General features: G+C 39.0%; 1 non-coding gene across 1 annotated transcript; it reads right to left on the reverse strand.

Moving 5' to 3' along the window:
- Positions 1–221: 221 nt before the first annotated feature.
- Positions 222–328, reverse strand: LOC122117576. The gene has a single exon (XR_006149204.1). It is a non-coding gene; the product is annotated as a U6 spliceosomal RNA (small nuclear RNA).
- Positions 329–21181: the final 20853 nt, after the last annotated feature.

The following is a 21181-nucleotide window of genomic DNA, read 5'->3' on the forward strand; positions in this document are numbered from 1 at the left end:
TAGTGGTGGTAGTTTTAGTATGGTCTTGTTTGTGATCATTTTGGTAAATGCCCAGAAGAAGTATTGTTGGGTCATAAAGGAGCGCTATGTGGAATCTTTTGAGGAACCTTCATACTGCTTTCCAAAGTGGCTGAACAAGTTTACACTCCCACCCAAGAATGCAGTAGGGTTCGAATGCAGTAGGGTTCCCTTCTGGCCACATCCACTCCAGCGTCTGTTGTAAAAATATGGAACACCTCATGAGTTTGCTTGTCATCCTTGCACAGGGGCCATGGTAATCTTCTCTGTATCATTTCAATTTTAGTGTATGTGTTGCCGAATTGAGCACAGAACATTTTTTATATATAAAGTGTAATTGATTTTCTTAAACTAAACAATTCAACAAAAAGTAAGTTCTAAAGAATTGTTGTGAAATTTTAGAACCATGTATTTCTTATATAAGCACACATTTATGAATAAATCAAGATTGACATGTCACAAACAATATAATTCCAGATATTTGTTGCTCAAGAGATGTGTAAGAGGAGGAATTCAATTATTCTATACAAGGCACCTCTCATAATGAACATTGAAGCAAGTGTTAAGGTTTGTTAAAAGTTTTAATGTTTTAAATATTTTTAATTTTGGGAATTTGCTTATATATATGCCAAAATTAAGACTGTATGACAGGTCATAAAACTTCCATAAAGTATTTAAGATTTATTGTAGCAGCATATACTACTAAGTGTGTACATTTCAGAGTTTATAGAAATTTTACTAATGAGAATTTGCAAAGTCTTTGTGTAAAGAAGCAGAGTGAAGAGTTAAGACTTTGTTAATTCCACAGTTTCTGTTAAAACTTTAGGGCTTCCTTACTTTATAGGTTAGCGAGGAACAAATGATGATATAAGCCATATACAGATGATATGAGCCATAAATAATAATCTTAGTGGGAAACTTTAAAGACTACTCATAGCCTATAAAACTGTGAAACTATGAAAAAATAGTAAAACCTAATATGTAGTATACTTCAAATACTGGAAACACTGGTAATTGTTTCATTTTTCATTTATTAATCATTAATATTTAATGATTGGTTTTGTTTATTGTAGCATTGTTTTCCTTGTTGTAATATAATACAACTTTTTGTAAGTCGTCATTAGGAGGTACTTTGAGAATGTTACTGGGATGGCCACACCATGTTTTATAGGTGCATATGAATTTACAAAGAGCAAAATTAAGAACAAAATATTCATTAAAATTTTTCTCAAGTAGAGTCTGAATCAGGAGTGTTAAGTGTCCACAGCTAAAATCTTAGCCCTAGGCTGAAGCAGCCGTATTACAGAGTTGAGGACACAAAAGTGAGAGATAGTGTTTTTTTGTTTTTTGATTTTGTTTTTGTTGGTCGTGGGGCTTGAACTGTTGGGCCTGGGTGCTTTCCCTTAGCAATTCAGCTCAAGGCTAGTGCTACCACTTGAGCCACATGACCACTTTTGTCTTTTTCTACTGATGTGGTACTGAGGAATCAAACCCAGGGCCTCATTCATTCTAGGCAAGCACTCTACCACTGAATCCCCTTCCCAGTTCCTGAGAAAGTATATTTTAAAAAGTCATCTAAACAACATTTGCTTTCTGCTTTGGCTTATATAATGATATACATGAATATCTTTTTATATTTTTGTGAATTGTCATACTTCTAAATTTATATTAATTTCAGCCACTTTATCCTTTTCAAAGTCATGAAATATCTCTAAGAATTTGTTTCTGTAAAGACTGTTTTTGCATTTATAATTTCTTCTGAGTCACCTTTATTTTTTATCAAAATCACTTTATATTTTATATTGATGGGTTTTCACACATCAAATGCCTTCAAATGTATATATGTATTAAGGTTTGTATCCTTTCAATAAATGTGTAGAACACAATTATACCACTGACAAAAGATGATTTGCACTTCATTTATGTGCTTTTGGACTTGGAGAGTGACCTTAGGTGTGTCAACACAAGTAGAATCAGCATGAAACAAGCCAGCATTTCTTCATTTAAGATACAAGGAAAGGATACAGGTTGATCCATTGTAACAATAGGATGTACAAGACACTCAGAGGGGGGTGGAAGGAGGAGTTGAGGAGGTGTAAAGGGAAGGGATGGTAGAGGAAAACCAGGAGGGGTTAACAATGCTCAATAAGAAATGTACTCATTTCCTTACTTGTGTAACTGTAACCCCTCTGTATAGTATCTTTACAATAAAAGTATATATTAAAAAGATACAAGGAAAATTTCTGTACTTATGGGAAGTTATATTTGTCATTCAATATCAGTAAGGTATTGTTTTTAGGATGACAGGCATATTAAAATTTTGGATACTCAAATTCTCTACAAAAATAAATATATTATTTACATTAGAAACTGCCCACAATCTAGTGCAGTGTAATTGCTATGAGAAATTTTACCGCATTCTAGGTTTATAACGGAAAGTAAATGTATATGCAATATCAACAGATATGAATTTTTTCAGATAATTTTTGTCTGCATTTTGTGGATGGAATTGGGAGAGCAATTTTAAAAAGCACAAATTTCATCACCAAGAGCTGTCCGCAAAACGTAACAAGTTTCTAATACAGCAAAATTGAATGAATGGTTTGGAACTCCAAGAAGCACTTGAATTGACACATTATCAGAAAGTGTAACCAGGCAAGCACTTTTATTTTTAAATTTTTTTGGGGGGTCCGGTCGTGGGCCTGAACTTTGGGCCTGGGAGCTGTCCCTCAGTTCTTCAGCTCAAAGTTAGCACTCTACCACTTGAGCCGCAGAGCCACTTCCGGCTTTTGTTTCCTGCTTATGTGGTGTTGAGGCATCGAACCCAGGGCCTCATGCATGCAAGACAAGCGCTCTACCACTGAGCCACCTTCCCAGCCCCTAGGCAAGCACTTTTAAGAAATGCAGCTACTAGATTTCTCATTGAGGGCTTTCATAACACTTTGTGAAATACAAGTCAGAACCTCATTGAAGACTAGACAGTTTTCCCTCACCTTTCTGTCAAGCTCAGTTATTATCAATCAACATATAGCTAATCTTGAATAATCCTCTAATAAGAAAATGTTGATGGAGTGTTTATATGCAGAAAAGCTCGGAAGGCTAACTTTTTCCAATTGGCCTGAATGGTTGAGCCCCACCCTATTATCCCAAGTCCATAAGGACTCCAGGCCTAATTCCAGGTATGTGTGAACTCCTTTGATGTGCAAGGAGGGCAATCCACCTAGGCCCGGTTGTAAACATCCCATCTCAGACCCAACTGAAAGTCCTCCATCTTTCTTGACCTAGGGGCTTTTCATTAACCTCTACCTCCTTCATCAGATCTCCTATAAAACACTGATCCTGTGCCAGCTACCTCACACAACCTCAATCCTGCTGGAAGGGCTGTGCCCCTGGCTGTTCCTCAATAAAGAGTCCTTTCTGTTGGTGATCAAGTCAGGCCTATTCCTTTTCCGTTCTCCTCCATTTTCCTAACATATGGTGCTGACACCCAGGAGATAAAAAGCACCAGGAGTAACTAGGTGCCCTCTGCCAAGGGGCCACCCACCTCCTTGCCACCTCTCACGGAGGCTTTCTGCTACCTTCCTCCTCCTTCCAAGGCTTTTCTTCATCAGAAGCACAGAGCCCTCTGAGCTTACTTTGGGCTAAACAGACACCTGAAAAACTTCCCAGCCTTTGCTTTTGTAAGCACTGCAAACAGTGGATGGCCACGCTGCTGTGGCTTGAGGTATTATTGCCCCTCTGCGTAAGCTCAGAAAAGGCCTTATCTCTCCCCCTATTCGCTATCCTTTACCCTGTCCCTGGACTCTGATCTCCAGGCAGAAGGCTCTTCGCTGTTTGACTGGCTTCAGCCAATACCTAAAAGCCTTCAGGACAAGGTAACTGACATGGACACCAGGAGGGCAGGACTCCCTCCCTTCCTTCTTGTCTGTGGGGTCCAGAGACTCCAGAAGTCTCTTCTTTCCTTATACCCTCTCTTAATTATTGGGATCCATCCGTCTGGCTTCCCAAAGCGCCAGCGTTGCCTGGAGCATCAGGACAGGCTCCATAGTCCTACCAAAATTTCCAAATTGTCTCCCAGAGACACCCCATTGGCATGCCTGCTGTCTACACTTAAGACTCTGGGCTGACTGATTTACAGTCATAAAAAAACAAAACTGATTTGTTTTTATTCCAAAATCTTGTCTCATTACCATGGCACTGCTGACCTAAATTCAAAACCTTAGGTTTTACTCTTGCTGATTTAAACAATTCTCCAATGAAACTGGGAGGAGTCTGAGGTCCCCTAAACCTAAGCCCTCCTCAAGCTCTGCTCCAGAAAATCCTCCCTTTGCTTGTTCTGTTCAGTCCACCAAGTCCTTCTCTGACCTCCACTCCAGAGGGCTCCCTCTCCACTCTCCTGCCTTGCTCACCAAGCCCTTCTCTGCCAGGAGCCACCCAACGCTTCCTCTAAAAAAGTAACTCCTTATCTTGTAGCAACTCAATCTGTCTCTCTCCCCATCTCCATTTCCCTCTATCTCTCTTTTCTTTGATGACCTCCATCACCAAAGAACCTTTTCTCCTTCCTTGCTCTTCTAACTACACTCTTGGTATTTGCAGTTGGTCCATATTCTCTAGGCTAAAATTGTGTCTGTTTCAAGCAAACTCCTTTTGCTGACCCCGGTCTCTGTGCCTGCCTGTCTGCATGCTTGTGTAGCTGACACAAGGTGGGGGTGGGCATAGGCCTCCAAAGGTAAAACAACAAGCTATGAGTCCTGTTAAAAATCCCTCTAAACAAACCCCTCCATACTTATATATTTCTCAACCCTCTTCTATGGTTAATACACCTTCTTCCCTTCCAGACCATAATTAAATGGTCCTCTGGTCTGGACATTTCGTTAATCTGTTACTGACAGAGGCTGGCTGACAAACACACTGAGGACAGCCTCTGTCTTTTGCTGCTCTCTCCCTTTACCACCCTGAAATCCCATAATAGAAACAAGCCAATCCTTCTTCTCTTAGGGACTTAGACAATAATACAGTCCTTTCCTCTTTCCTGAGTCCACTCACTTCAAAATCTAGATTCTTAATTTCTCCTCTAAATGGCTACCGAAGAAAAATCCCTCCCTCTCACCTCTTCCAATAACTTTATCCAATTATTCAAACACTAGCTTTTCAGTAACTTCATTATGCCACATCCTCCCTTTAAATGTCTTCATGGTTAAAAGTGGTATCTTTTCCCCCTTACAAACCTGTTCAACCACCTCCTCCCCCAATTCTCTCTACATGCCTTGGAAGCTGATCCTAGCAAGAGACAAAGACCACATGATGGGTTTTTCTTCAACCCCCAAGCTTCCACCAACCTATCTCCTCTCTACTCTTCACTCTTCTAGTGGTTAAAATGTTCAATTTAAAATTCTAAACCACCTCATCACCAAAATTGATTTAAAGGGTTCCTTCTCTTGTTGTCAATGTTTGTTTAAAGGTGGAAATTCTGTTTGTCAAAATTTGCCTTGCATTTTGTTTGGTATTGCCTTGAACACATGGTTTTTATCATATTGGTCAAAACAATATCACTTTGCCATTGGAATTCCAAAAAATCTTATGGCCGATTTTCATTTCTTTAAAAACCTACGCGCCTTAAAACATTTAAGTGTTTGTGTGTGTGTGTGAGAGAGAGAGAGACAGAGACAGAGAGAGAGACAGAGACAGAGACAGACAGAGAGAGAGACAGAAAGCACGTTCAACATAATCTCATTATAATACATAAAAACTGTAAAAATTATCTTCTTATAATTCTTTGTAGTGATATTTCTCAACAAATGTGCTTTTTTTTTATAAGAAAACATCTTTTTCAAGGGTAGTAGTAAAAGTAGTAAGACCCAGCTCAGCTCCTAGCCAGCTGTGAGGATAAACACCGGTAAGGAGGTAAAAATTTTCTAAAAATGTTTGTTCCACGTATTTGTTTCTGTCAGAAAATTTGAGTATGTAGAAGATGGCATGAATATGCCTTAAAAGACAGTTTATAAGTAAAAGTTTGTATGTAATTGTTGGCTGTGATTTACATTAAAACTATCATGTCATTCTTTATGTCCATCTAAAGTCAAGTGTCTTAACCAATTTTTGTATAAATTTGTAAGCAACAAAGCAGGAGATTTGACAATTCATCCGAGGGACAGATTCTGGCCAAGATCTTGCTTGGACTATCCTACCTCCACCATGGTAGATTGGACTTCTGCCTGACTCCATCACACAGCTGATTCTTGGTAAAAGACTGCTTTAGATTTACAAAAACTAAGACTCCTGGAAAACTCTCTGAAAACCTTTCCAAGCCTGACCTGAGAAAGCCAGCTGCATTGTTATGGTGTTAAAACATGTGTAGGCCAGGACAGCCTCTTGTAAAATTGGTTATCAGGTTTTCCAGGCATCCAAGCTATGCTCAAACTCTCATCTCATCAATTGAGTTTTGTCATTGTAGAGTTCTGGCAAGTATTTGTTGATCAATTCTTGACAGGATGCATGTAAGCTCTACTTGTTCCCATTAATCTCTGGTTGCTTTAATTGGAAATAATAAAAGATTTTTGTGGCAAATATTGCAGTTCAAAACCAGCCTGGGCAGAAAAATCCCTCTGAGACTCTATAATCAGCAAAGAGCCAGGCTGGAAGCAGGCTCAAAAATTAACGAGCCAAAGGCTAAAAGTGGCCCTGTGACTCAAAGTGGTAGGGTGCTAGTTTTGAGCTGAAGTGCTCAGGGAATGCCCTCAGGCCTTGAGTTCAAAGCCTATATCTAAGCCACAAGCACCTACACGTCCAGGACAAGTTGGAAAAGAATAAGAGGATATGATGTCACATCAGCCACTTCGTGCCTACCTTTTCAAAATTAACCAGAGCCAAGCGGTCAATAGACACAAGTGGAGAAGCTTGTCCATCTACTGTCTGTATCTGTCTAACTTCTAACTGGACAGGAATTTACATTCTTGCCTTTGTTACCTGCTATTGATAGGAAATAATCAAGGTCTCACACCAGGCCCTTAACTTCTCCAATCCAGGACTAACTTCTGACTGGTTATGGGCTCATGATACAAATGGAACATTTATGGCTTGTGCCCAGGGTGTGTTTTCCTGTGTCACTCATGAACTAGTCCTGCCACCTTGTCAGCCTTTTGACTGATCTCATCATTTTCAAGTTTCTCTCTAACAGGATAACTGCCCTCACTCAGGATCTGGGACCAAGTCAAGGCCATCCTATTACTGCAGGCAACCAGAGGCTTTTCTGACACTGCCCTGGATCCAACACAGACCTGAAAGATCCCAGCCCCAGTGACTCCTTTAAACCCTCATGCCAGCAGGAAATAGCCAGAAAAGACCATGATGCCCCTCCAACTTTTATACTCCTTCAGGGTAACAAATGATGGGAATCTGCTTTGTTCTCATAACTCCATGATACTCCCACTCATCACAATTCTTTTTATGTCTCAAAGACCCTATATGAAGAACTTGCCTCTCACCTCTTGGCCCTAACATTCTATCAAGATGGAATATGATGGATTGACCCTGACCCTAAATCCCGGGTATTTGTGAACTCCTTTGAATTACAGGAAGGGAAATCCACCTAAGCCCAGCTGTACACATCCCATTGTGGTCCCAACTGAAAAGGCCCCCACCTTTCTTGACCTAGGAGCTTTTCATTAACCTCTACCTCCTTGCTCAGACCTTTTATAAAAACCCTGATCCTGTCCCAACTCCCTCGCACAACCTCCAAACCCACTGGAAAGGCTGTGCCCCTCACTGTTCATCAATAAACAGTCCTTGTTTGTTGATGATCAAGTCCATCCTATTCCTTTTCCACTCGCCTCCATTTTCCTAACAAGGACCATCTGTATTCTATGGCCCAGAAGTGAGAAAATTAGGTAAGCATATATGTAATTTTGATTCTACCCACATCAGTTATCTATCCAGACCTGTATCAAAGTGAGAGGATTTTAAAAGAATTTAGTGATTTAAAAGTTAAACTTAAATGTAGAATGAAATTAGTTCCAACGCATTACTTTAAGATATTTAGAAACAACTGAGCAAGCTAAAGGTCAATAAGACTTTTTATTGGAAGGGAAGGAATAGTGTTATTTGGTTCTGTATATTCTAAGTAATTTGCAAAAAGAATTTACAAAATAAAATTTACATTTGCAGCAGATTTGACACTTATTAATTTTTGTACATTGAAAGGAGCACAAGCGTCAAGAATATGTCGATGCAATCCTCTAATTTATCTATAAATGCTTATGCTTCTGGTCTCAATATTAAAACTTCAAAAACTTAATTTTTAGCTAGTTGTGCAAAGGGATTTCTTTTCATCATGTCAGTGTTGAAGAGAGTGTGTATGTGCATTTCAATGTACAATGCATCTGGATTATTGTCAAACTTTCCATTTTTCTTCCTTCACTTACCCCAATCCCATCTTTCCCTTCAGGTTTCCTATTTATATTCTCACATATGTACATTGAGGGTTATGACTGTATTAGTCAACCATTTCCATTTCCATCTCCATTCTTCTGCCCTATTCCCATTAAGCCCAGCTCTCCCTTTTAAGACTTGTTTCAACTTCAGGGTATTTTGTTAAATTTCTCTCCCTTTGGCATTTGGCTTTGGGCTTGCCACATTCTCTTCCATGTTTGACCTACATAACTGAATATATTTCTCCACATTTCTAATCTCTGAATGGCTGAGATAGGTCTCTTTTACTATAACCATTCTGTCCTAAATTCAGAATTGTATTCTTTCTTTGGTAGTCTGCTCGTCACAGGGAAAGCTGTAGAACTCAAGGCAAATAGGGTGGAAAAGTGTAGTAGTGGAGGTCATTAGACATTGATGAATTAAACTATATAACTCATGAGTATAGATGCAAGGGAGGAACTGGGAGAGAATGAGGGAATGAAAGACGGTGTATGAAAGGAAATATACTCATTAACTGACTCACATAATTGGAATCTCTCTGTATATCACCTCTGTTATAACAATTAAGGTCATTTGAATAAAATTCCTCCATGCAATGTACTAGCCTAAACTACTTCCTTTGAAGAAAATCTACAGCAGTTAGAACAACAGTTAAATTTATTAGAAAGAAAATACAATATTTAATTTGAAACATGAAATATTTGAGTTTAGGTTTAATATTAATACTACATAAACCAGTAAAAATATGTTCAGGTAAAAACAAAAAAATCAGAACAAGTGCTTCAAACACAACAAGTTATCCTACCCTAGCTGCGAAGGAGGCTGAGGTCTGGAAGCCTCCAGACTAATCATAATAATAAACATGTTTGAGTCATGACTAAAAGGAAAATGCCAACAGTGAATGATGAAATTTACTGAATGTGAGGCTTGTGAGTTCAAGGTCCAGTACTAGCACAAGAAAGGCATGGTGGAGGATCTGTAAGGTGTATCACAATAGTTTCTAAGTTAGACACCAATTGTGGCAACACAGCAATTCCTCATCTGAGACAAAAAGAGAAAAAAATTAGTAGGGGTCAGACAAGGAGAGGAAATGGGCAAGGAAAAGAAGGAAGTAAAGTGAACACAAAAGGAGGGAAAAAGAGGAAAAGGGAAAAGAAGGAAAAAAGAGAGGAGAGGAAGAAAGCTTAATGACATTAGACTGAAAATTGCCTGATACAAAATCAAACAATATTAAGCGCAACAATTAAAACTTTGTGTATCATAATGAATGATCAACATGGAGAAAAATCATGGTATGAGAGAAAACATTTCCATATATTTTTGAGTTGATTACTAACTGCAATGAATTAGAAAATATATAACAAAATCCTACAACTAATCCACACACACAACATTTGATATTAAAATGATGAAAAGGATTGAAGAAACTTATCTATAAAGAATATATAAAGATAATTGATTAAAGTATATAGATGTTCAATATCAATATAAATGAGAAAAATCTAAATCAAACTTACAATGAAATAACTACTTTATACACGAAGTATGGACACAGTTTTAAAAACTAAATAACAACAAGAAGACTAACACATGCTGGGAAGCAAGTGAAAACATTGTGAATCCTAGTTTATTTCTGTCAGGAATGTAAAACAATCAAAGATTGTATTGAGAGTCCTAAAAAGAAATAAATATAGTTTTACATAGGAATTTGCTTCAGTACTTCTATTTCAACAAAAGAGAAAGCAGGGAGTAAAAGAAATATTTGGAGAATCACTTCATGACTATTACCACTAAGAGATAAAATAATGTAAAATCACACTTAAATGCATTGCAAAGGAGGAAAATTTTACTACTTTTTACATCAGGCATGAACTTTTAATACAATAAGCTAAATAAAATGCACTAGTCATAAAGGCACAGCCATGATATGACTTGCCTTACTGAGCTTCCAAGAAACAAGAACTCATAGAGGCAAAAGGTATTATGGTTCCAGAGGCTAGGGGTGAGAGGAAGAGGAACTGCATACTTAATGACCAAACAGGTTCATATATGAAAGATGAATAATGCTGTGAATGAATGGAAGGGATGACTGCACAACAAGTTGGCCATATGTAATTTCAGTGAATTGTACATTTAAGAATGGTTAATATCACAACACACGATAGAAAAGACTTATACTCCTTAAACTCAAAAAGGATTTGCAGCCAGGCACCTATGGCTCATGCCTGTAATCCTAGCTACTCAGGAGCCTGTGATCTGAGGATCACGGTTGAAAGCCAGCAAAGGCAAGAAAGTCTGAGAAACTCTTATCTCCAATAAACCACGAAAAACCGGAAATGGCTGTACCTCAAGTGGTAGATCGCTAGCGAGGCTTGAGCTGAAGAGCTGAGGGACAGTGCTCTAGCCCAGAGTTCAAGCTCCACGACCAACAACAACAACAAAAAGATTTGCAGCTACCCTGGGCTACATAACAAGTTCAAAGTTCAAAAGCATTCTGAGCTACATAGTAAGCACACCTGTCTTCAAAAGGAATATGGAAAAATCAAATTTTGGATTCTGTGAATTTTACAGAAACATAACTACGTGCATATCTATTTTTTGTGTTGAAATAACGAACAAATTGTGTTTTAAAACATGTTAAAACAGGTTTTATCTGGAAATAGGCACTGTACATAGCATTAATAACACACACAGGTGGACAAACAAAACAAATTATTATAATGTGCATCTTACTTTTAGTTTTCTATATATTTTCACTGAATATTGCTCAAATATGCCACATATTACAGAAACACTTCCCCCAGTGGATTCCTTAGGATATATTGCCACACATGTTAGCTAGTAGTATAGTTCCTCAGAGATCAATGTCTATTACTGAGCAAATGTCTTTCAGGTTTTGCCATTACTGATATTTCAAATGTTAAAACTCTAGTCACTGCAATATTTATTTTCAAAACAAAATTCTATCTTATACTGGCAGTAAATAAAAATATTCAAATGGAGAGACAAGGAAAAACAAACCGTATCACATCAAATGAGGTTAGGCCAAAAAAAGAAAATAGAGTCAGGAAAATCTTTTTGTTGCTATTAACTGTCTGCAGAGAACTCTGAAGTTGAGCTAAAAGTGGAAATGCTATGAGGTGGCAACTCCACCCTGACATCTCAGAATGCTGAAAGCTGGCCACAGAAGGGTTAAAACAGACAATTCTTGAGAGGGTTAAGAGACTGGAGTGTCACACTCCTTCCTTAGTGCTGGAAATGCTGAATTTTCAGTGCTGTTGACCTTGAAGGCAAAGGTGATGTGTATATCACGTCTAGACATTGTCTGGTTGCAGTCTCCTCTCTCAAAACAAGGGAAAAAAGTTTCTCTCACAAACTCTGTTTCGGCTCTGATGGTAATATTAAGATAGATGATTTCTTTATTTTCTTGGTCATGGGGCTTGAACTCTAGGCCTCAGTACTGTTCCTGAGGTCTTCAACTCAAGGCTAGTGTTTTACCAATTGAGCCACAGCACCACTTCGGTTTTCTGGTGATTAATTTGAGATGAATGTCTCAATGACTTTCCTGACCCTGCTGGCTTTGAACTGCAATCCTCATATCTTTGCCTTCTGATTAGCTAGGATTATGGGTGTGAGTAACTCGTACCTACCTAGCTAGATGCTTTATTTTTTTTTCATGTATCCATGGTTACTTGCTCTATGTAAATTCAAGAAAAAATGTTTGATTGTAGAGACTCAAGGCCCAAGTGCTACTTAGCCTTGGGAACCCTGGTTTCACTATATCTCTCTTTTATATATATACTTTTTTGCTTTTTTCTGCTTTTTTATTTTGAAAATGCTGTACAGAGGGGTTATAATTATATGGGCAAGATAATGAGTACACTCTTATAAAGCATTGTAGCCTCTTCATTTGTTTTCCCTTCCCATCCTCCCTCCGCCCCCCACCCAACCAAACCTCCTCCCAGCCCAAAAACGTTGTAAAATTCATTTTCGACATAATGACTTGTGCATCTCATTGTTGCAATGGGTCCACTTGTATCCCTATTTAAACGATTTGTTTTTTCCCTTCCCCTACACAAATTATACCAACATCAAATACAGTGAAAGTAGGGGTTATATCGTGGGGGAGGGACATACAAAGCAACAAAGAAATAGTCTAATAAATGTGTTAGAAACAATTGCATGAAAGAAAAAAAACATTTGAATACATATCTTAAGGTTCATTTCCCTAACATCAACTTATATGGCCTTTTCTGCTTGACTCAGACATATACTATATATTGCAAATAAGGGAAACCATGGGACCTATGTTTCTTTGGGCCTGGCTTACTTCACTTAATATAATTTTTTCCAAGACTTTCCATTTCATAACAAATGGGGCAATGTCATTCTTTCTGATGGAGGCATAGAATTCCATTCTGTATATATACCACATTTTCTTGATCCATTCATCTACTGAGGGGCATCTGGGTTGGTTCCCTATCTTAGCTATGGTAAATAATGCTGCAATAAACATAGTCGTGCTGGTACCTTTAGTGTGGTTTTGTTTGTGAACATTTTGGTAAATACCCAAAAGTAGGATTGGTGCTCAAAAGACTCCACATAGAGCTCCCCTATGACCCAGCAATCTCTTTTTCTTTATATATGTGTTTGTCTGATTTTCTTTGGCTCTGGATTAATATATAACTATGTCGGATTATGGTTAACAACAATTTTCCTCTACAATGGTAAGAGAAATGTCAATTTTAAGAGACATATCAGCAAAGGAAAATTGATCAATAAGAAAAACTGGTTCCCAAAAAGAGCATTTGAAGAAAAAAGGAAGAGATAATTGGAGAGAAGAGGAAATGAGAGAAAGAGACAGAACGAAAAAGAGACAAATTAGAAAGAAGGACGTAAAGAAATCTAATAAGGAGGAAACAGAATGAACAGAGAAAACTATAGAAAAATAGTCTTGTAAAGATACCTTAGAATCAGACAGACAGATTTCTAGAAAGGCCACAGATTATATTATCAAACATAAGCTAAGTGTCAGGTAAGCTAAGGACCATGGAACAATGCAAAAACTATGTAAGGACAGTAATTTAAGTATACACACCTTTCTCAGTCCCCTACCACATCCAAAATTGTATGGGATCACATTATTTCAGCAACTCTTGTAAAACTTCATTAAGATAGTTCAGTGTTGCTCATGAGGATGTGATCTCTGACAAGTTGCTAGTGAATCTTCACCTTCCAGAAGTCACCTATTTGGTGTCATTGAATCACATAACAAATGTTACCACCTTTTCTCATATCAGAATAACAAGACACAAATGGAAACAGATCTGCACTCAACTTAGAATATAAGATTTTATAATTACTTAATCTACAAGTCATCTTTATCTGATTTAGAAACATGTTCCTAAAGCTGAAATTGTTTTTGTCCTTTTCAAGCCTGGACACCCTTAGGGACATAAAATGCAATGTAAAAACGTGAGAAATAAAAAAAAAAAAAACACCTCACCAGAGATCCTTTCATTCTTTCTTGATGTTGACAATGATCAGAAGATTCTGGAAGCATGGCTGGGAGATTGGCAAATGAGGTAGTCAGGATAGAACCTCTGTGATTTAGCCCCAGATTTTCCTGTTGAAAATATTCTAAACGAGCTGGAAAATCATAAAGCGTTCTTGGGAAAAGAATTTTTTCTGTGTCAAGTAGAGCATTAAACTCTTCACTAAAGGTGAATCCACAATCTATTAGTTGGTAGATAGGATAAAAGCAATTAATTTCTAGGTTAATATACATATAGGATTTTTAAAAATAATGTTCCCACAAAAATAAATGAATAATTGAAAGAAAAATCACATCCCAACTTTAGTACAATTAGTTATTACTGAAATACACTTAGGGTTGTATGAAGTACTTTTTATTAATGCAAAACTATCCTAAGGACTCAATTTAGAATTTGTGCTCTACCTCATTCATCAACAAAATTGATAACCATAGAACAATGTATGTGAATATTCCATATCTGTTCACCAAACTCATACAGGAAAAATGCATCCAATAGATATTTCTTGTGTTATAATTTCAATTATGGTTGTCAAGTATACAAATTTTTTTCTGTATACAAATACTCAGAACAACCTTGCACAATGCTGTGCAATTTGCCATTTAACCTGCTTTGTCCAAATGGACATCAGTAAAAAAGATATAAACACCAGTTTGAGAAGTCCCTCACTTTCCTAAACATCGATATGAAAAACTATGGCGATCTTACTGGATATACACGATTTAATAAAGACACATCATAAAATACTAGTAATCGGAGTGACACAATGCCAATTAGCCACCCACATCCAAGGAGGGAGAACACTAAAGTCTTATATGTTACTTAAACAATATTAGCACAAAATACTAAGGTGAGGACACCTCAGAATCTAGATACATAAAAATTAAAACAAATAAATAGCTTTGTCATTTTATATTTTCAGTTGTTTTATTACACAGGAATAGCTATTATCCACAATTCTGTATATTTTAAAATACAATATTATGGAATGGAAACTCATAATATAAAATTAAATGAACTTTACACTGACATTTACCAAAACAGAAAATCTACTCTGTACACATCAGTTAGGTTGTTTGTGTTAGGAAAGACAATATGAATCATTTAAAAGCAATGTTTACACATTAATATTGGGTTTTTCTACATCACCACTATGTTTCTTCAAAAAATTTAGAAAGAGGGCTGGGAAGGTGGCTCAATTTTAGAGTGCTGGCCTCGCATGCATGAGGCCTTGGGTTTGATACCTTAGCGCCACATGAGCAGAAAAAGCCAGAAGTGGTGCTGTGTCTCAAGTGGTAGAGCACTAGCCTAGAACTGAAGAGCTGAGAGATAGCCCCCTGACCCACAATTCCGGCCCAAGACTGGCAAAAAAGAAAATAAAAACAGAAAAATAACTTAAAAGAATTTATTGTAGGCTGTGTCTATATTCATAATGCTTGAGGTCAGGAGTATTATAGACTTCAAGGTGGGATATTTTATTTTTGCTTTGTGATTTGGACTATTTTCATATATACTAGTGATTGAACATACCTCCTTAAAATTTCAAAATTTTCTATTTCAGATTATTTTATTAAAATATAATCTTTATTTAAAAGACGGCATTGTAACTGGGCTCTGGTTGCTTAATCTAAGTTACCCAAATGTCTGAGACCTTAGGATCATAGATTGAAGACAGCTGTGGGAGGAAAGTCTGGGAGACTCTGATCTCCAATAAACTACCAAAAATAGTAGCCAGTAGAGATGTGACTTAACTGGTAGAGCATTAGCATTTGGCAAAAGAAGCTCATGGTCAGTGCCCAGGCATTAAATTTAAGAAGGAGGACTAGCACAGAAAAAATGGTATTGGATTGTATTAAAATATATTTTACCAATTGTTTTAGAATACGTGTTTAGAAAGTTTCATTTTAAATGATGTAAAACAGGCTCATTATTATACTGGAGAAATTGGCATTTGTCCATAACAAATAAACCAAGTGGTGTGTAACCCTGTTAGTAACAATTTAAAAGTTGCAAACGCAAAAGGAAGTGCAGAAGATAACAATTGGTTGAACATGTTTCTATAAGATATTTGAAAGGAGTGCTTATGCTTCACTGACTTCAATTCCCAAAAGGAATTTCCAAAGTGAAATACTTCTTGGAGCAGATTGTGACAAGAAGGATAACATTAGGTAAAACTTCAGAATATGTAAAAACCATACAAACTTGAGCAAAATACATTACTTCAAATTTTCTTCAGTAACTTTTTATAAGGCCAAAGATCCCTGACCAACACCTCCAGAACAGGCAGGAAAAACCAACATAATAGATCTAGCATTAATTCTCGGGTCTTCATCTGGCCCACAAAAGATGGACGGAGTCCAAGGAAAGGTAACTGTGGCCGCTAGCCCGTTCCCCAGCCTCCCTTAGCAGCGGGGAGTCAACTCAAGCAGGAAAACTCATTTATTAACACAGTACAAGTAGTTTTTAAAGCAAAAATGAGCAGTTGGCATTGGAGGGGAGGAAGAGGAACCAATCACTGTCAAGGTCATACCCTATCATGCACCTAAGCTTCCATGGGCTGGTTACGCACAGAACATAAAGCAAATTGGGCTCTGCCCACTCAATTCCTTCTCAGCACCATCTTTGCTACCCATGTGCTCTACAAATTCTGCCTTTTTTGTTTTAATGGCAGACCCACCTCCCAGTTAGTTATCTTTTTCCCTCCTTTGTAAAGGTTTTTTTAACAGGATTACATTGATAAGGATAGCATTGGCCACTGAGGAGGTTCAAGGCAAGTCTGGGGGTTGAGGTTTGCCAGACAAGGATAGGGAGGGCCCTTGTTCATGATCGAAGAGCCCGTCCAAGTTATCTCACATCCCTACCTAGAACAATAATAAACATCAGTCTCACCACCGTTAGAAATGTCTGAAGCAGTTCAATTAATTCCTGGGCACATATAAAAGTCAGTATCTTGTAAGGTTGTCCTCTTCAGAACATAGGAGCAGCCTGGGTATTGGGAGTTCCACACATGCAGCATGGTGAATCCTCGTGGGCTCCCACACTCAGGCCATTCTACTATAGTCCAGAAAAACAAGGAACATTTAAAACAAACTGCAGACATAGCAAAGCAATCCTGGGCACATGGTGTCTTTAAAATGAGCCAGTTCCTTGTACATGCCTTTAAACGAGCACAGGGTCAAGATGACCTTTGAGCTTTACTGTCAGCTCCCAATGGCTCCCAACATCTCCCCTATCTTTGTTTAAAGAAGCGAACCCCCCTGTATTAGGTTGGGTGGATCACCTTGTCTGCCTTACCCGTCATCGGGAACTTCTTCAGAGTGAAGCGGAAGGCCCTGTCTTACGTTGGTCAGACTGACACCCCCTCTTACCCATCTCTGGCCGCGATTCCTCTCGGGGGAAATTCATTCACTTGGAGCTTGATCTTATGTAAATGTCTGGCTAAGCTCATAAGAGTTTTGCACTGCACGTATAATGCAAGGAAAGTATAGGAAAACCATCAGCAAATGCATTACCAGGCCAAGCAAGGTCATTAGCAGTCCTTTAACATTAGTCAAGGATGGAATAGCAGTCTGCCTCTTCAGAATCCAGAGGTGGGGCTTGTTCTAATCTGGCTATTTGCCTGTGGGGTTGAAAAAGATCTAAAGACAAGATATTTGATGATTTCTGCATTGCCACCACTAATCACTGCCAAGGTCACCCGTTGAGGTTGATGCAGATTCCGTAGGGCCATATCCCAGACTGGGAGGGTCAGGAAAGCCAACAGCTGGAGTATCAACATCTGCAATTGTTAGAGAACACAAGAGATTCTCAAGGTCTGGTTGCCCTTGGGGATAGTTCGTAATTATCTTTCTGGCTTTCCTCTTTTAAATACAAGCCTTGACCACCATAGCCGTTTTTCTTTCCTTGTTAGTTAGTTTATCCTTGGGCATCCTCTTGTACAGAGGAAATGGGTAAAAACTTAAGGTTCCTGGCAGGGATCCAAATGGGGACTGTCTCCCCTTTGGGAAAAACACATCCAAATCTCCTGCCCATGAGGGGGTCAGGACCTCTCCATTTTTGTGTCAGGGAGTCCTTCCACCTGACTTTCAGTTGGGGCTTAGGGTTTAGTTGTTCCCAGTGCTTCTGAAATCTGGATTCAGTTCCTCTTTTTGAAAAATTGAAAATATTAATGGTAAACAAATCTATCTGTATCTGTATATGGGGGCTAACTCCCCTTATTTGTTTTAATAATAACTCCTTAAGACACTGGTGATTTCTTTCTATAATTGCTTGGCCTTGGGGAATATAGGAAATTCCTGTAGTATGATTAGTATGCCATTTGTCAAAAAATCTGACATTGCTTTACTAACAAAACAGTGTCCATTATCGGTTTTTTACTTGTGCTGGTAGACCCAAGGTGGCAAAGCATTGAAGAAAATGTGCTTATGAATATTTAGTTCTTTCTCCTGTATGTGCTGTGGCCCAGCATGCTCCTAAGTAGGTATCTATAGAGACAAACGTATATTTAAACTTACCAAAGGCTAGGAAATGAGTAACATCCATTTGCCAGAGGACATTAGGTTTAAGGTCTCTGGGATTTAACCCTGGTGGTTGTAATGGGGATACTTTTAAGAAGGGCTGGCATGTTGTACAGGTATATACTATCCTTTTTATGTCCTTTACAGGAATCTGAGGAAATCTATGCTGAAAACCTCGCCAATTAATGTGGGTTAAATCATGCAAACAGGTAGCCTCTTGTAACTTTAATGGTTGTGGGCCAGTAGCTAACTGGTCTACAAAATTATTGCCTAGGGATAAAAACCCAGGAAATTTTGAATGCTCTCTCAAATGTTGAATATGAATAGGGGCTCCCCGCTCTTCTAATAGGCTCATAAGGGTAACCATAAGAGGGGAAATAGGGTTTTCATCCAGCTTAATGTGTGCCTGGGGAATACAAGGGAGCAAGTTAATCATATATAGGCTATCAGAATACAAATTAAAGGGCTTTTGAATGTCCTGAAGGGCCATAATTATGGCTAGCATTTCTTTATATTGTGCTGACCCTTAAGAAGGTTGAAATCTTTGTTGGCTTGGGGTCTTTTGTTGTTCCTCAAAGTCTGCATACACAGAGCCTGCTTTTCCTCCATCAGTAAAAACATGGAGGGTGCCACGAATAGACGTAGGAGAAAATAGAGATGGTATTTTGAGGGGAAGTCTCCATAACATGACAGTCATTTGGATGGCCCATAATGGCAGTCAATTTGGCCTAGAAACCCCTCCAAGGAGAGAGCAAGACGAGCATTGGCTTGAGCGACTAACTCAACATCTGACATTTGAAAAGGAAAAACAATGGAGTGAGGGTCAAGGCCATAATGCCTTTTGGCTTGGGTCCTTCCCTTGACAATAGCATCTGCAAGTTGGTCTGCCTGAGAGTACACCTGAGGTGTGCCCCCAAGGGGAGTGTGAAACCACTCTAATGGCTCCCCTGTTTGAGTTAAAACTGCAGAAATCAATGTAACACCTGCAAACAACCAAAGGGAAAATGGGCTCAAAAATAAAGTACCTCATTAGGGAACATTTATCGAGGGCTTCTTGGAACTGCAAAAATATTGCCCAATGGCTAAATGTAATAGTAATAACTTCTTGGGGCATCCTGTCTTTTAGTAGAGCAAATAAGGGCTCAAGAGTGTCTTTAGGGACAGGAACCCATGGTAACAGACAATTGACTTCCCCTAAAAGATTCTGAAGTTGGGTTAAGGTTAGAGAGGCTAGAATATCCAGCAAAGGCTTAAGGGGTCTGGCCTGAGTCAAGGTAAAGTGGGTTCCAAGCACCTTAACAGGAGGTACCTTTTGAATTTCAGTGAGGGCTATGGTAAACTCCCTTCCCTTTTTAATATGGCAAGAACCTGGGCCAGAAGGCGGCTCAGGTCTTGGTGTCCAAGAATTATATCATCCATGTAGGCATAGGCAAGGGAGGTATCTGAACCCAGAACAGGCCCTAAAAGTGTGGCCAAGTATTGTTGGCAAAAGGCTGGGCTATTGGACATTCCCTGTGGCAGCACCGTCTATTCGAACCTCTGATCAGGCTGGAAAAATTTAAGAGAAGGGATGGAAAAAGAAAAAAGAAAACTTCTTGCAGTCATCTGGATGCACAGGGACAGAAAAAAAAAAAAGCAATCTTTAATATCAATCACAACCAAGGTCTATTCTGAAGGTATAGCAGGAGTCCAGGGCATGCCTCTTGGGGGCATTCCTCCTAGCTCCATCCTTTCATTTACTTTAAGTAGATCTTGGAGTATATGGCAAGCCCCAGAGGCTTTTTGAATAACAAATACAGGTGTGTTCCAAGGACTCATAGAAGGGGCTATATGCCCAAGGTTTACTTGTTCCTCCACCAAAAGGTGGAGGGCTACAAGTTTAGGTTTGGTCAATGGCCACTGTTTCACCCAGACAGGGCCTCCAGGCTTCCAACTGATGGGAGGTACTCAGGGAACAGTGGCCTTTAGGATTGGGGGTGCAACCGAGCGGTTCCCCTATGTTCTCCTCTGTAATTATGGAATTTAAAAAAAAATCCTTTTTCTTAACTCCCTCTAGATCCTGTTTAAGCCTTTGTGCTTCTTCCCCATCCAGGATATCATCATAGGAAGCTTGATGGTCCATAATGACCACAGCATCCATTTGTCTTAGCATGTCTTGCCCTAGTAAATTGGCAGTGAGGCTGTTTGCTACTAAAGGGCATATCTTTCCCTGTTCTCCATCTGGATTAGTCCATTTCATAATGGCAACCATCTCTTTGGACTGGGAGTTGCCCCCTACCCCCAAAATAGGGGGCCCAGGTGCAAGCTTCCATTCCAAGGGCACTTCCTCCTCCCTGAGTATGGTTTGATCTTCCCCCGTGTCAATTAAGCAGTGAAACCTCTTTCCTCCTATGAGAATACTCATTTTAGGGCTTAGTCCTTCCACTAGGGGGACGGTCCAATGGGCTTGGATCGTCCTGCTGCGAGGCTGCCTGTGCCTCGCAGCAGAGGGGGTTACTCCTTGAGTAAACAGGGCTGGAGGATGCCCCTCCCCTAGTTTAAAGGCTTCTCATCTAAATCAAACTTGGATCGACAATCCTTTTTCAAAAGGTATCCCTTCCTGCACCTGGGGCAGGGTGTAGTGGGCGGTTTGGTCCTCCCCGGGCCAGTTGGAGGGGGATTGTT

This window comes from Dipodomys spectabilis, unplaced genomic scaffold (genome assembly GCF_019054845.1).
Source record: "Dipodomys spectabilis isolate Male_0828 unplaced genomic scaffold, ASM1905484v1 ptg000144l, whole genome shotgun sequence".
In the NCBI taxonomy this organism is placed as follows: domain Eukaryota; kingdom Metazoa; phylum Chordata; class Mammalia; order Rodentia; family Heteromyidae; genus Dipodomys; species Dipodomys spectabilis.